This window comes from Pseudopipra pipra, chromosome 3, assembly GCF_036250125.1.
Source record: "Pseudopipra pipra isolate bDixPip1 chromosome 3, bDixPip1.hap1, whole genome shotgun sequence".
NCBI classification, from domain to species: domain Eukaryota; kingdom Metazoa; phylum Chordata; class Aves; order Passeriformes; family Pipridae; genus Pseudopipra; species Pseudopipra pipra.
The window spans coordinates 56,776,881-56,789,479 of NC_087551.1; the positions used below are offsets into that span (position 1 = coordinate 56,776,881).

The window sequence follows — 12,599 nt, forward strand, 5'->3', positions numbered from 1 at the left end:
TGACACTGTGAAAAGGGAAATACAGGTTAATAGACAGGAAATGTCTTGTCTGTGGATGAAATCAGATTCTTGTTCTTAGTTGCTCTAAAAGAGTGAACAACATAAATTTGATCATGACTCCGTACAACTCCTAATGAACAAGTATAAAGATCATAAATAACGAAAAGAACAATTAATTTCATCTGAGAGTTTAAGCAGATAGTGGACGCGAAGAGCAAATTGAAACTAGACAGTTACAGCAAACTGAGGCCAAGATATTAGCAGAGCGGTATGAAGATCTTTTTATTGTTTACACTAATGCTTTCTTTGAGCAAACAAGTGTTCTAGAATTGTAAATCCAATACATTTCATGAATGCTAACATCCTCTGGAAAATAACTAGTTTACTAGAGTTGGATTATAAAGAAGTTTACTTCTTTGAAAAGGAATTTTATAGCCAGCAGATTTACTAAATCCAATAGTTCCCTATAGTGCCATATTTCTAATTTTTTTTAGAAATTAAACCCAACATTAACATAAAAATGTCAATGGCTGAGTATGTAAAATAACTTTTTCTTAGAATTCTTTTTTAAAATATGCACATCTGAACTAGAATTATAATGGCTTCGACACTATGGATTAACATCATATAAGAGACCACAATTATGTCAAAGCAGCCATTTCACTCTCAGAAGGACAAAGTAGATATTTTTGAATGTATAAGTTAAGTGAACAGTCTGTCATTCATATCTCCACGCATTTCAGTGGCAGGTTTTTTCCCCTCTGGCACTTGCGGTTTCGATGTATCACCCGCCAGGAAAGGACATTGTTCTTGAAGATTTAGCAAAAAAGCACTAAAATGTAACCACAAAAGAAGGTTTCAAGTATCATTAAGGATCTGATTTAAACCCACAAAAGCAATGAAATTTAAGAGTAAGTCAATTATGATTGACATGTGTCCCTTAACGTATGCTAGATACTGCTTGCTGCACATGCAGGAAGTTATTAAAACCATTTAGCAATACATTTTGTGTGATGACAGCCAGATCAAGAAGCACAGTCAATTAAAACAAGAGATAGATAAATTCAAAAATTATAGGAGCTAATTCAGTTCAGGGGTGTAATTAAAAGTTCAAGTGGTTATGTAAACCTATGTGGTTCACTTGTCGGACTGTCAATCACATGGTAACAAGTTGAAGGGACCCTGCAAAGAACCATGATTTTCCCCTTGGTTGCCTACAGTGGGTCCTCCAAACTCAAACACAGATCTCTGCACAGAGGTGATTTTCTGTATAGAAATAGCAGCCACTGCAGATCCTGCTAAAGTTACTGTGAGCTGTAGGTGGTTTTGTCTCTAAGTCTGACTTCTGAAAATTTTGTTTGTGGATATTAGCATTTGGTCACCATGAAAATTGATATTTGGTATAAAGACACTCATGTTGTTTAAAGATAGAAACAGGTGAAGAGAACCCTGAAATTTGGATTCCATGGTTCAGAAAACCCCTTAATAACAAGATGAGAGTCTCTTCAAAGATTTCCAGAAGAGAGAGAGGAAAAAAGGGAGGGAGGGAACTGAAAGTACTATGTTTCTGGTACCTTACTTGTTTTGCAGGAGGCACAGCTCATTAAAACACACTCAAAATGATGCTGCTAGGAAAGCAGATTTCGAGTGAATGTTAGTGAGCTCTGCAAATCAGAGTTAAATTCTGCAACGCAAGCACATTCAGCACCTCCCACAGCCAGATGGGATGTGGTTTAGTAAACATTTTTTTGCTGTGAGACCTAAAATTATTCACACAGAGGGCACAGACAGACCAAAGCTCCTCTGGTAGCTCCTTGTCTAAAAGCCACCCAGCCACATTCTCGTAGCTCCAACTAATGCAATGATCTAACAGCTCTGGCAGGTTGGAGCCTAAATGGGGTTAGGACAGCTCTATTTCTATCTACCTATGTAGAGGTAACAAAGAAGGTATGAAATACAGATTCTTGTCCATATTTTGATATTTAAAAAATTCTGTAAGTTTTATCAAAGATTGGCTCCTCTCAATATCAGTCTTTTCTGTCCCTTTTTTTCTTGATTTTTACTACTTAAATTGCAATTTTTTCAGTACTTCTTTTATTACAGCACCTAAAACAGTAATGGGCTGATGGTTCATTTCTGCATTTAGGCTTAATAGGAAGAGAACTACAACTTGTGGTATAAATGGTAAGAACATGCTCTAACTCTTTCCTGGCACATTCCATCCAACAGTACAGAACATCTTGTTATGAATTAATACTCAACCTCATACAAGCATTGTCTCCACATTTCAGTAGGGCACAGAACAGTTACAAAACTTCCCCAAGGTCATTGTGAAGTCTCTGTCAAAACAAGAATAGAACACACATGATTGCCAATTTTTACTTTAGCTATATAATGATTATTTCCCTGACACACAATATCTCTTTATGCATATGTCCTTAGTAATAAAAAATAGGGAAAAGAAATATCTCAGATATATATGATGCAGTCTATAAGCAGAAGTCTCACTAAACGATATGTCTTTCAAATTTTTCCATGAGGCATCAACATCTCTTTAAGGACTTTATCATCGTTACTGACACATAATCATTCCTTGCAGGTGGAAAACATTGCACTGAGAGATAATTGGGATAGTTATTGGATATGACTCCTCACTGGTTTTAAGGCAGTATTAGGGCATGATTGCATCCTGCTCAAAGAAAAGAATGAATATTCTCTGCATTTATGTCAGATTGAGTGATTTATGGGTATTGTAAGTACCGCACTAGATTATAAGGTCTAATATTATCTGATGGGATGCAATACAAACTTAAAATATGGATGCTTTCCCCTTAGAGAAGCAAAGCTGTTTTGGCTGTTGGAGTCACAGTTACTGTTAGTTTATCTGGGTGGGGTAATTTGATCTCAGCTTATGTGGAGGAAATTGTCATCTCACAGTGCCACACTCACTGTAAAAGGAACAAATATTGTGAAAACCTTTCCTGAACAACTGGGCTTATTAATGAAAAAAATCTGGTATCTGTAAATAAGCACTTTGCTGATACATTTGTGAGCAGTAAATCACTCTTAGGAATCCTATTTGTGGTGGATAGTTTAAATGACTAAGCAAATCTTGGTTCCTCAAATAAGGGCTTGGGTTTCAGATTATGTGAGAGAAAAAGGGGCAGTTGAAGGGAGACACTTCTTCATCCTACAAGATCTTTGAGAGGGAAATCTCTGCCCATAATTGGGGAGGGGAAAATCCCCTACCTGGAGCAAGAAAATTATAGCTTTATATAGCAAAGAAACCTCTAAGGAAGCATTAAATTTGCTATTCTTTTTTCTCCAGGATAATATTAACACATGCTACACATGGACATTCAGGTGTTTTGTTTATTCTAATTGTGTCACACCCAAAGAAGATTAAACAGACAAAACAGTGTGCTCTATGTGAACAGCAGGTGTGAAATACTAAGGAAACAAGGACCCTTTTTTCACGAAAATGAAGGACAGTTATCTAACAAAGCTAATGTTTTGTCTTTAGTTCAAAACTGGTCTGACCCAAAGCCCATTGGAGTCAATGTAAGTTTCTTCATTAACTTCAGAGAGTTTTGGATCAAGGCCAGTATTATTCCTGTTGTTAGGGCTCATTGTTTAATTTTAGTAAAAGAAAACTCTTTAATTTCCTTTTTTTAGAAGAAGTAATTTTAAAAGACCAAGTGTCAGTTGTGTCCATTTTTTTATTAAAAGCTTTTTCACTGGATACTTTGTCAGCAGAAGTATACCATGAGTAAGTCATATTAAAAATATACCATATTTTTAAGATTTTTCTCATTCAATGAAAAGGAATATCAGAAATTAACAGCCCCAAAATTTACACCTCGCGCTATGGAAGGGGGAGAGGGGGAAAAGTAAAGAAACCAGACATACTTTTATTGCCTAGGAAGAACTTTGGCTATTGTTTTGTGGGTTTTTTTATGGGATAGAACGTCACTATGTGCAATACTACAGGGATTTCCAGTCATTGTTTCATATACGGAATTCCTATTGAAGTCAATGGCGCTGTGGCATGAAACTCCATGGCAGGATACGGCTGTAAGAGCAGTGAATTTTATCCTAATGTAACAAGTCAGATAACTGAAAAGTGCTCACTAAGCCAGGTGATGACACCCCTGAAGCTGAATTTCTTTTGAAAAAAATAAGAAAGATATAAGACATCAAGCCCAGACTCCCTCTCCTGTTACTCCACAGCCAGAGAAGCTCAGGTGAAGTGTTTGTAACCTTCTCACTCTCTCTGTCATCTGCTCCCCCCTGAAGTTCCAAGAGCTGAAGAGGAGAAAGCAAGCTCTTCCACTATAAGAGCAAAGCTTCTCTGATGCCAAAATTCCAGTTCCACCTTTCCCCAGACCAAACCAAATCTTGCTGCCAAGATGTTATGCCATATCTGCTCTATTTCACAGATACCTGGCAAAGCAAACCACATAGACCTTTGAAAGATGTAACAGTCACAGAATTTTTTACGTTTGGGTTTTTTTTCATTATGGTCAGCACTTACATGCTGGATCATCCTTATCTCTGAAAGTCTGGTTTAATGGTAGCAGTTACCATCTCAGCCTAATTCTCAAGTGATCTGTCACCTGAGTCATTAAATTCAAAGTGGTGTCCACCTATATATTTTTAGTTCTTAATTCATGTGAGTCCTTCACCATGGGATGCAGGGCAGCAATCACGAAATAAGTCCAGAAGAAACATTCTGTTACTGGGGGAAAAACTCAGCCAGCTGCACCAGTGACATAGGCTGTTGGCAATATTGCAGGGTGTCCCAGACTTGGCTCATGGCCATGCATATGACTGCCTTTCCAAGTGGCCTTCAAAACCAACCATGTCTAGGCATATTGTGTTTAAGACATCAGTTTCATGGATATGATTTCTCCAAACATTCAGCCTTGTGGCTATTCTCAATTTTCCATTATTATACAGTGCCTGGGGTGATTCTTAAAAACAAATTCTGATGGAAACGTTTTTGTCAGTTTTATGAGGAATGGAAGAGCGAAGGATATAGTCTCATTGTAAAAAGAAAAAAGGTGATAACACAGCTCCTGTAAAAATGTCTGATTCTGAGATGTGAAATTTAGCATGGGTCTCTTGTGCTTAGTTCCAGGGTAAAAAATAGATTGAGTGATAACAAAGAAGAGGAAAATCATACCTGTGCATGCTTGGTAGACAAGTAGCCTGAGGAAGAGTGTTTGTGATATCATCCCATGATAGGGGAGAATGCTTTTAGTCTCTGGAAAATGGGTAGCATGTTATATTGGTTCTCAACAAATCTGGGTTTTGTCTTGTTTCTGCCACTGGCCTCCTGAGTGACACCAAGAAAATCATTTTTCTCTATTTTGTCTCTGCTTCCATAGCTTTAAAATCAGGAAAACATATGCTTACCTTTTTTTTTTCTTCTTCTTTTTTCTTCTTTTGTTTTTTTTAAAGATCTCTCAGACCCCTCAATTAAGGATTCAGAAAAGAGCTAGATAGTATTATTATGAATAGCCTAAGTCAACATGGGAATAAAGCAGAAATTATGACTCTACAACTCTACAATTCTCCAGAGTTCAGTCTGGCACAAAATTATTTTGTATAAGAGTACAAAGAAACAAGGTAATAAGGGTACTTTTCTTAAAACCGCCACTGATTTAGGGTACTTCAGACTTATGAAGTCCAGTTTAGATGTTTTCTGTTTTTCATGTTTTCTTCTAATGAGATCAGCTCCACTTCAGGAAACACAGAGGACTGAAAACAACAAAGAATGAAAAACAACATCTCTCAAGTCAATTTTATTTCAAATAATAAGTGGTTTCATTTTATATTAAAAAAAACATACTTAGTTGACATTTTAGGAGATCAAATGCTGTGTCCTTTAGGACTACATCTGCATATGTGTGTATGTATGGACACACATGTGCATCTATATACTTTAATTAATGTTTGGTTCTGTAAAGCATTTAGAAGAAATAAAAAAGAATAAATTCTGGTCTCTCAACTATTTTAACTGACAATATCTCATTAGGTTGAGAGATTAATTTTATTCCATGGGCATGGCAAAAAAAGAAGTCAAAAAGTTTACTCAGAGCCAAGGACAACAGGGGAATTGCCTTTTTCAAGAAACATGGCTGTACAAAATTTGCAAAGTTTATGGAATCTTTCTGGTTTGTATTGCTTTACAAGATCTGACAGAGGAGTATTGTTTCCAGAAGTGTAACTTCTTAATGTGTTTCCCAGAATTCTGAAAATATGGTATGTAGGTACTAGTGGTCTAAGGGTCACCTGTATTCCTACAGGTAAGGAATAACCTTACCTATACATGGATAGAAGTAGTAGTACATATATAGAGATGTACTCTTTGGTTTTTTTCCCCAATAGATTCTTGAGAGTTACACAAAGCTATTGAGATACTAAGGATGTCTTTAGCCCAGGATAAGTATGCTTTCAAATCTTTAAGTATTGAAAAAACTTTCTGCTTTGTTGTTTATTATTATTTAGCAGAAAGCATAACATCCTTCTTCTCCTGCCTCTTCATTTCACTAAATGCCTCACAGGTAGCAGTGAGAGGAGGTCTGAAATTCTAATACAAACTAACTTGTTCCAGAAGTCTCTTCTCAAGTAAATTATCCTGATCGTTAATACAGCTTCACATGGTATTTCCATGGATGTAAAGCACACGAGACAAATATTTTAAACTGCTGCTCTCCTGTACTGACTATGTGCAACCAGTTGATTGTCAGCTATCCCTAATTATTTCTTATTTTTTAATAATCTGTGAGCTGTAAAGCACCTATCATGGCTGCCACCCAGACTTTTCAATAACATTAAAACAAAGCAAAACAAAAGAGCCCTCAAATATTGATTCAGTAATCTATCTCCCTCCCTCAAGGAAAGCTTGCCTGCCATAAAATTCCAATCAATTGCACACACACAATTATGAAAATATGGGCCTTAAAACTTCATTCAAAAGCCTGATTATGCTAAATATAGATCAACACGTAATTTCTTCTTCCTTTCTATTTTTAAATCATGTTTTTGAGAAATGTTGAAGTTATAATGAGTGGTTTAGATTGTTTTTCTTTCTCTTTTGCATCAAAGGGTTTGTGGAGGGTTTCATGGGTTTAATAGCTACGTATTCTTTATTGCTCCTTTAAAATACTAATAAAAGTGATGAAAAGGTATGAAAAATCATCACTGATTGCATAGGAATTCACTTAAAATACGATCTTTCCTTTGCTCAGTTATCATCTGTGGTGGTGTTTCCTTACAGAAATGGTAAAGGGCTAAAAGTTCTTAATAAAAAACACATGCTTTTCTTTACTCCACCACCACACTTGAATGTATTCCCCTGAGGAAAACTACACCAGGTTAACCACCACAAGGCAGCCTGATGGTAAATTGGATCCATTTTTAAAAATGCATTCCCAGAAGATTCAGTTTAATACGCTGTTTCTGAGAATACCTCTGTGAGATTGTCTTTTCCCTTTCATAGTCTTGCTCTTCATATTTGGAAGCAATCTCAGCTGGTGAAAGGCAAGCACAGAAAACACCATTTTGAGACAATAAAGCAACGAAAACCAGAATTACTTAAAATTTAAAAACAAAAAGCAAGTATATGTTGCATTCAATCTTTTTTTCTATCTCTGGACACACAAAATTCTTTGCACTTAAGAGAAGGGAAATTGGGTCATTTCCCTTGAAGTATGTAAGAGGCAGTGTTACTGGTCCAAACCTTAAAATATCATAAGGACACTGAGAAGCTTTTATCCATACTTATGGCCAGGTCTTGAATATAATGGACCTTAAGTGAAAAATGTGGTATTAAGGTCTTTTACTTATCTTTTGAAAGTTTTTGTTAATTTGAGAAACTATCCCCACACTTAAAATAGAAATCACTGTGGATTCAGCAGCAGGACTTGTCTTAGGAGAAAAAAATTTTAAACCAGATCTTCCCATTTGCAAATGGCATGTTGGGTTCTGTCAGTGATAATCAATTCCACATAAAACAGCTTCACTTCCTTGTTTGGGAGCAGTGACATAGCCTTGCACATTAAGAGGGGGACAGAGAGGGAGAAAAGGATCTTAATTCAGAGACAGAGAGGCCTAGAACAAGCATTTGACCTTGCTCTGAAGGAAAAAAAAAGTGCTAAATGAAATGAAAATAAATAAACTGTGACTGGTGAAATTAGAGTATCATATCAGCTGGTTTTCTGGCAAAGCTGCTTTCAAGAATGGATAGAGGGACATAACGCCCAACAATATCTTCCCCCATTGTCTATCATGCATGTAGCTTCAAAAGCACACCAGGAAGGGGCTTCTTCATGAAGGTGTTAGGTACAAGGAGGGTTATCAGGTTAGGAAGAGGCTCGTTTTCTTTGTAATTTCTCTCTCACACTGTGAGAGGTTAAAATAGTTAAGCAGTTTTCCTTTACTCCATATTATGGCTCATTCCTACAAGTAATAAAATGAAGGAATTACTTGTAAGGGCAGATATGTCATTATTTTTGCACTCATCCTGACCCCAGCATCTAAAAATACAAAATGCTGGAATTTGTGGAGCAGGTGACATTTTGAAAAAGGGCCTAGGGAAGTCTAATAGTGTAAAGGCTAAATGTACTTAGGAGGTGGAGGAACAGAAATAGAGAGATATCTCTGCTTCTGACCTGGGCCTAACAAGATTGGCCACATAATTCATTTCAATGACTCCTTGTCTGTGCAGTTTACCTCTGGGTTTAGACAGAAACATTTCTCTTTAGCATAATGGATCACAGTGTCAAGTTGCCTACCTTCTGCCTCAGAATGGGGTTAATTTTAGTCTGATCCTCATGTTGAACACACAAGGAATATATATGACTCATCGACCTTTGCCAAAAGCATAAGATACATTCCTGAAACTCAAAGACTATCCACTATTTGAGAAGATTTGGCTGCCTAGTATTAATTGTACTGAGCTTTCTTTTAGGTCTCCAGCGGTCTACTGAAGCTGCACAACAAGGTATATAAAATTTCTAAAACACTGTATCACAGTTCTGCAATCCCATTTTTTTCCCTTCTTTTTTTCTTCCTAACAACCTCACCAGTCAAACCAGTCAAAATCAAGTACTTAATTCTGCTTCCACAGGGATACTGCATTATTTCTAGTGTATTAACTAGTGTTTATCCTGTACTGTCTCATCTCTGAGCATGCTACGGTCTGGAGAATCAGGCATTTGAGCAGGAATTAAAGAAGAATTAACACAATAGTGAGCAAAAGGTCTTTTTACTCTTCTTGATTTGAAAGCAGACATGGCTAAATACTGATCACACGAGTAAAATGTCAAGGAGTCTGTGAGAAGTCCAGTAAGGATGGTCATGTAGTTTCAGAAAAATTAAGACATTTCTCTGTATTTCCCTTAGTCTTTTTTGTTACAATCAACAAATACCTGCTAATATTGTCTGCCCTTCCACTCAAATTTCCAACTTTCATGTGTAGTCAGGCCACCTACAAAGGTGTAAGAAAAGTATTCAGAGGGCAGAGTAGCATAGTCTTAGTAAGGGAATCTTAGACACTTCCCATCTCAGAAGACCTAGACTTTTTTTTCACCTTACTTTTTCAGAGTAGGTTTGACCAAAGGTTAAAATCCCTGCTATGCTGCAGGTCATAACAAAAAACTCAGGGGCTTTCACTTAAGGAGCCTGTAGCACACTTTGTTGCTGCAAAACTGAACTGAGTCAAAAGAGCAGATATGTCAAGCAACCTAGTGTCATTTCTTAAGAGGCATCTTTTTACCTACCACAGTGGCAGCCTATGGTGCAGCAGGAAAGACACTTGCAGTTCCCTATGAACATGATCCTATATTTCACACGGCCAGTTCTTCTGCTTCCCCAAAGCATAATGATTCATCAGATTTAGCCAGGAGGCCTACCAGAAAGTGTCCAGACACACATGGCTTCATCATTTACTGCTATATTTACCTTGCCCTCCTTACACCAATGTTCCTTCCCTGTGCTTATCTTTCCAGCATAGAAACCAAGCAGACCAACAACGCTGGGGCTGCTGCAGCTTTGGAAACATGCTTATCTAGCAGTGTCCCTCTTGCCTTTCCTACCTCAGAGAATATCAAAGCCTATCTCTTCTTCCCTAGCCTCACAGAGACAGCCCTTTAGTCAAAGCATGGCCATTGCTTGCTGTCAGAGCCAGCTCTCATCAAGGGCAACACCAGCTTTTTCCCACCAAGCCCCTCAGTGCCAACTGCAGCGGAAGACACTGTCACTGCACTGATAATTTTTTTCAGAAGCCGAAGTCAAGCCCTCTGAGACACAGAGAGCCTCCTGCTATAGATTGGCATAGTTCCATTAAATTTATGCTGAGTTACACTATTTGCAACCATAAGTCTATCCTCTTGTGTATCTGAATTATGAAACAGATTTTAGTTACAGTATCCCACATTGCTCCTCAAGTAATAAACCATACAATATTCTCAATCTCCTTAGATGCATGTTTAGTAATACCTTGTAATGTTTTCTTATAGTTTTCCTACCTTCGCTAATTTCATTATTTTAATGGTCAATGTCTTTATGCTTATTGAAAAACCTCAGATTAAAAATGGTTGTTAAGTACAGACCAACAGAACTACAAAAGAAAATCGTAGTACTTGATTAAAATACAACTGGTAAAAATAAAGAGGTTCTTGTTTGTTCTCTAGTTATAGCTTTTAACCAGAGCAGATAATCAAATTCCAGATTTTGGATGCATATGAAATGTGACCCCGAATCTAAATGACAAGTAACCTCTAGTATAATGGGATGAAACAAAAACCATAGCTCCAAATAGTCCTAAAATTTGGGGGGTTCTAAATCTGGATTTAAAATTTATGGCTTATGCCTACTCAAATAAACTTCTATTTAAAACCATATTTCAATAAACTTCTATTTTGTAGTTTAAGCCTATTTAAGTAGCCCTTTAAAACTGAGTTCTATTTATAGGCCCCAAATTCATTTACAGTATCATTTTTTATTATTTTAGGACTAGTTATATCTTTATGTAAAGAAGAACCTTTCTTCAGAAGATACTTCTCCCTTCATCCATGACATAATTTCAGGGATGCAACAGAAATGGTTGCATCATGTGTTTATTATTATAAATAAATCACTTATTGGCAGTGTTCCAAGACAAGAACATATAAGAAAGATGAGTGTGAGCGGGTGAAAATATTTTAGTTACTCTTATTCCCATAATTTTTTCTCTTTTCTTTGTTGCCTTTGTTTTAAATAAATTTAGTATAGGAGGTTTTGAATTAAGTTTAATTGAAGTGTAGTCCATGTTCTCACTGAGTATTTCCCAAAATGGATAAGACTTAAGGCTATTGCTAAAAATTATGATCTTGTAATATGGTGTTCAAAAACATCACCCAAAATGAAATTATTACAATTATTTTTGTAAATATGTTTTCTGCCAGACCATTCTTTTTCAGCAGGATCCCTTCTTTATTATCCACTGCCACCAATTTATCCCTGTTCTTTTTTCTCCTTACTCATCTCTTTCCTTTTACCCAAACCCCTGCCAGTCTTTTTCTTTCTGTTAGTAACCCTTTCCTCCTGTATGGGGCCAAAAAACAATGGTGAACTCAGCTGATCCTCAGAGATCAGAAGTATATGTGACTGTGCTAGAGTCACCTTGCAGTATTAGGGCTTTTATAGCTCTTCCTTCTTATCTCCCCATTAGCACTTGAACTATACCTCATTTTTATAAGGCTCCAAGTTCTCTCTCAGGAGAGATGAGCAAGGAAACAGATGACAGTTGCCACTTCTAGGTTTTCCAAAAGTTGGCAATCAGAGTGAGAAGTCATGAATCCACAGTACTGCTGCAATATCATTTTCTGTAGACCTAAGACATAAATTGTCATATGATTCCTTTAGGCTCCCTTACCTCATATGCTATGTTTTTGTTTTAACAAAGGAAAAGGTCCATCCTTTTTTCCATTTCAGCTGAGGAGATATGACAAAAGAGAATTTTCATGAACTAATTACAGTCCTTTGGAAATTACCTTTTGTGCTAGGAAAATATGATTTTTTTTCTTTTTTTTTTCCTGCTGATGAGAAAGTAAACAGCATGAATAAAAAGTACTATTTAAAGAAAGAGTACAGTTACATAACCTTTCCACAAAATTCAGACAATTTTTTAGCTTCCCTTTGCAAAAAGAAGTATGCTATTTCCACAGAATTATACACACAATAATCTATAAAAAGATTTCTATATGGAAAAAAAATAGGGTTTTTTTTTCCTTCAGAAGAGAGTATTGCCTAATGTCACAGTGTACATTCACCATTCAACAATGCCATCACATTTTGCCATATTCTAACAGTATACAGCAGAACCTGCCAGCATATACTCCTATGGTGCAGGTTCACAGTCATCACAAGCTGATAAGGGGCCAAACTGCTACCAAAACAAAGCTCTAGGTCAGAATGCAGTTGCCTATACTGTAAAACCATGACCATTATATAATTTTTTGTTGCTGATGCGGTCTAGAAGGACCATGTGGGTAGTCCTCCCAAATCAACAAAGCATTTACTAGCACCACTGCTAGAAATCAGGAGAGGTA

General features: G+C 36.7%; 1 long non-coding RNA gene across 2 annotated transcripts; it reads right to left on the bottom strand.

Moving 5' to 3' along the window:
* Window positions 1-257: 257 nt before the first annotated feature.
* LOC135411575 (uncharacterized) lies at window positions 258-12,384 on the bottom strand. 2 transcript variants are annotated; one of them, XR_010429213.1, is made up of 4 exons: window positions 7,478-12,384; window positions 5,186-5,763; window positions 2,263-2,339; window positions 258-832 (listed from the first exon to the last, which is right to left on the bottom strand). It is a non-coding gene; the product is annotated as an uncharacterized LOC135411575 (long non-coding RNA). The 2 variants fall into 2 exon arrangements; XR_010429212.1 differs by having other exon boundaries at window positions 5,186-12,384.
* Between the last annotated feature and the right edge of the window lie 215 nt (window positions 12,385-12,599).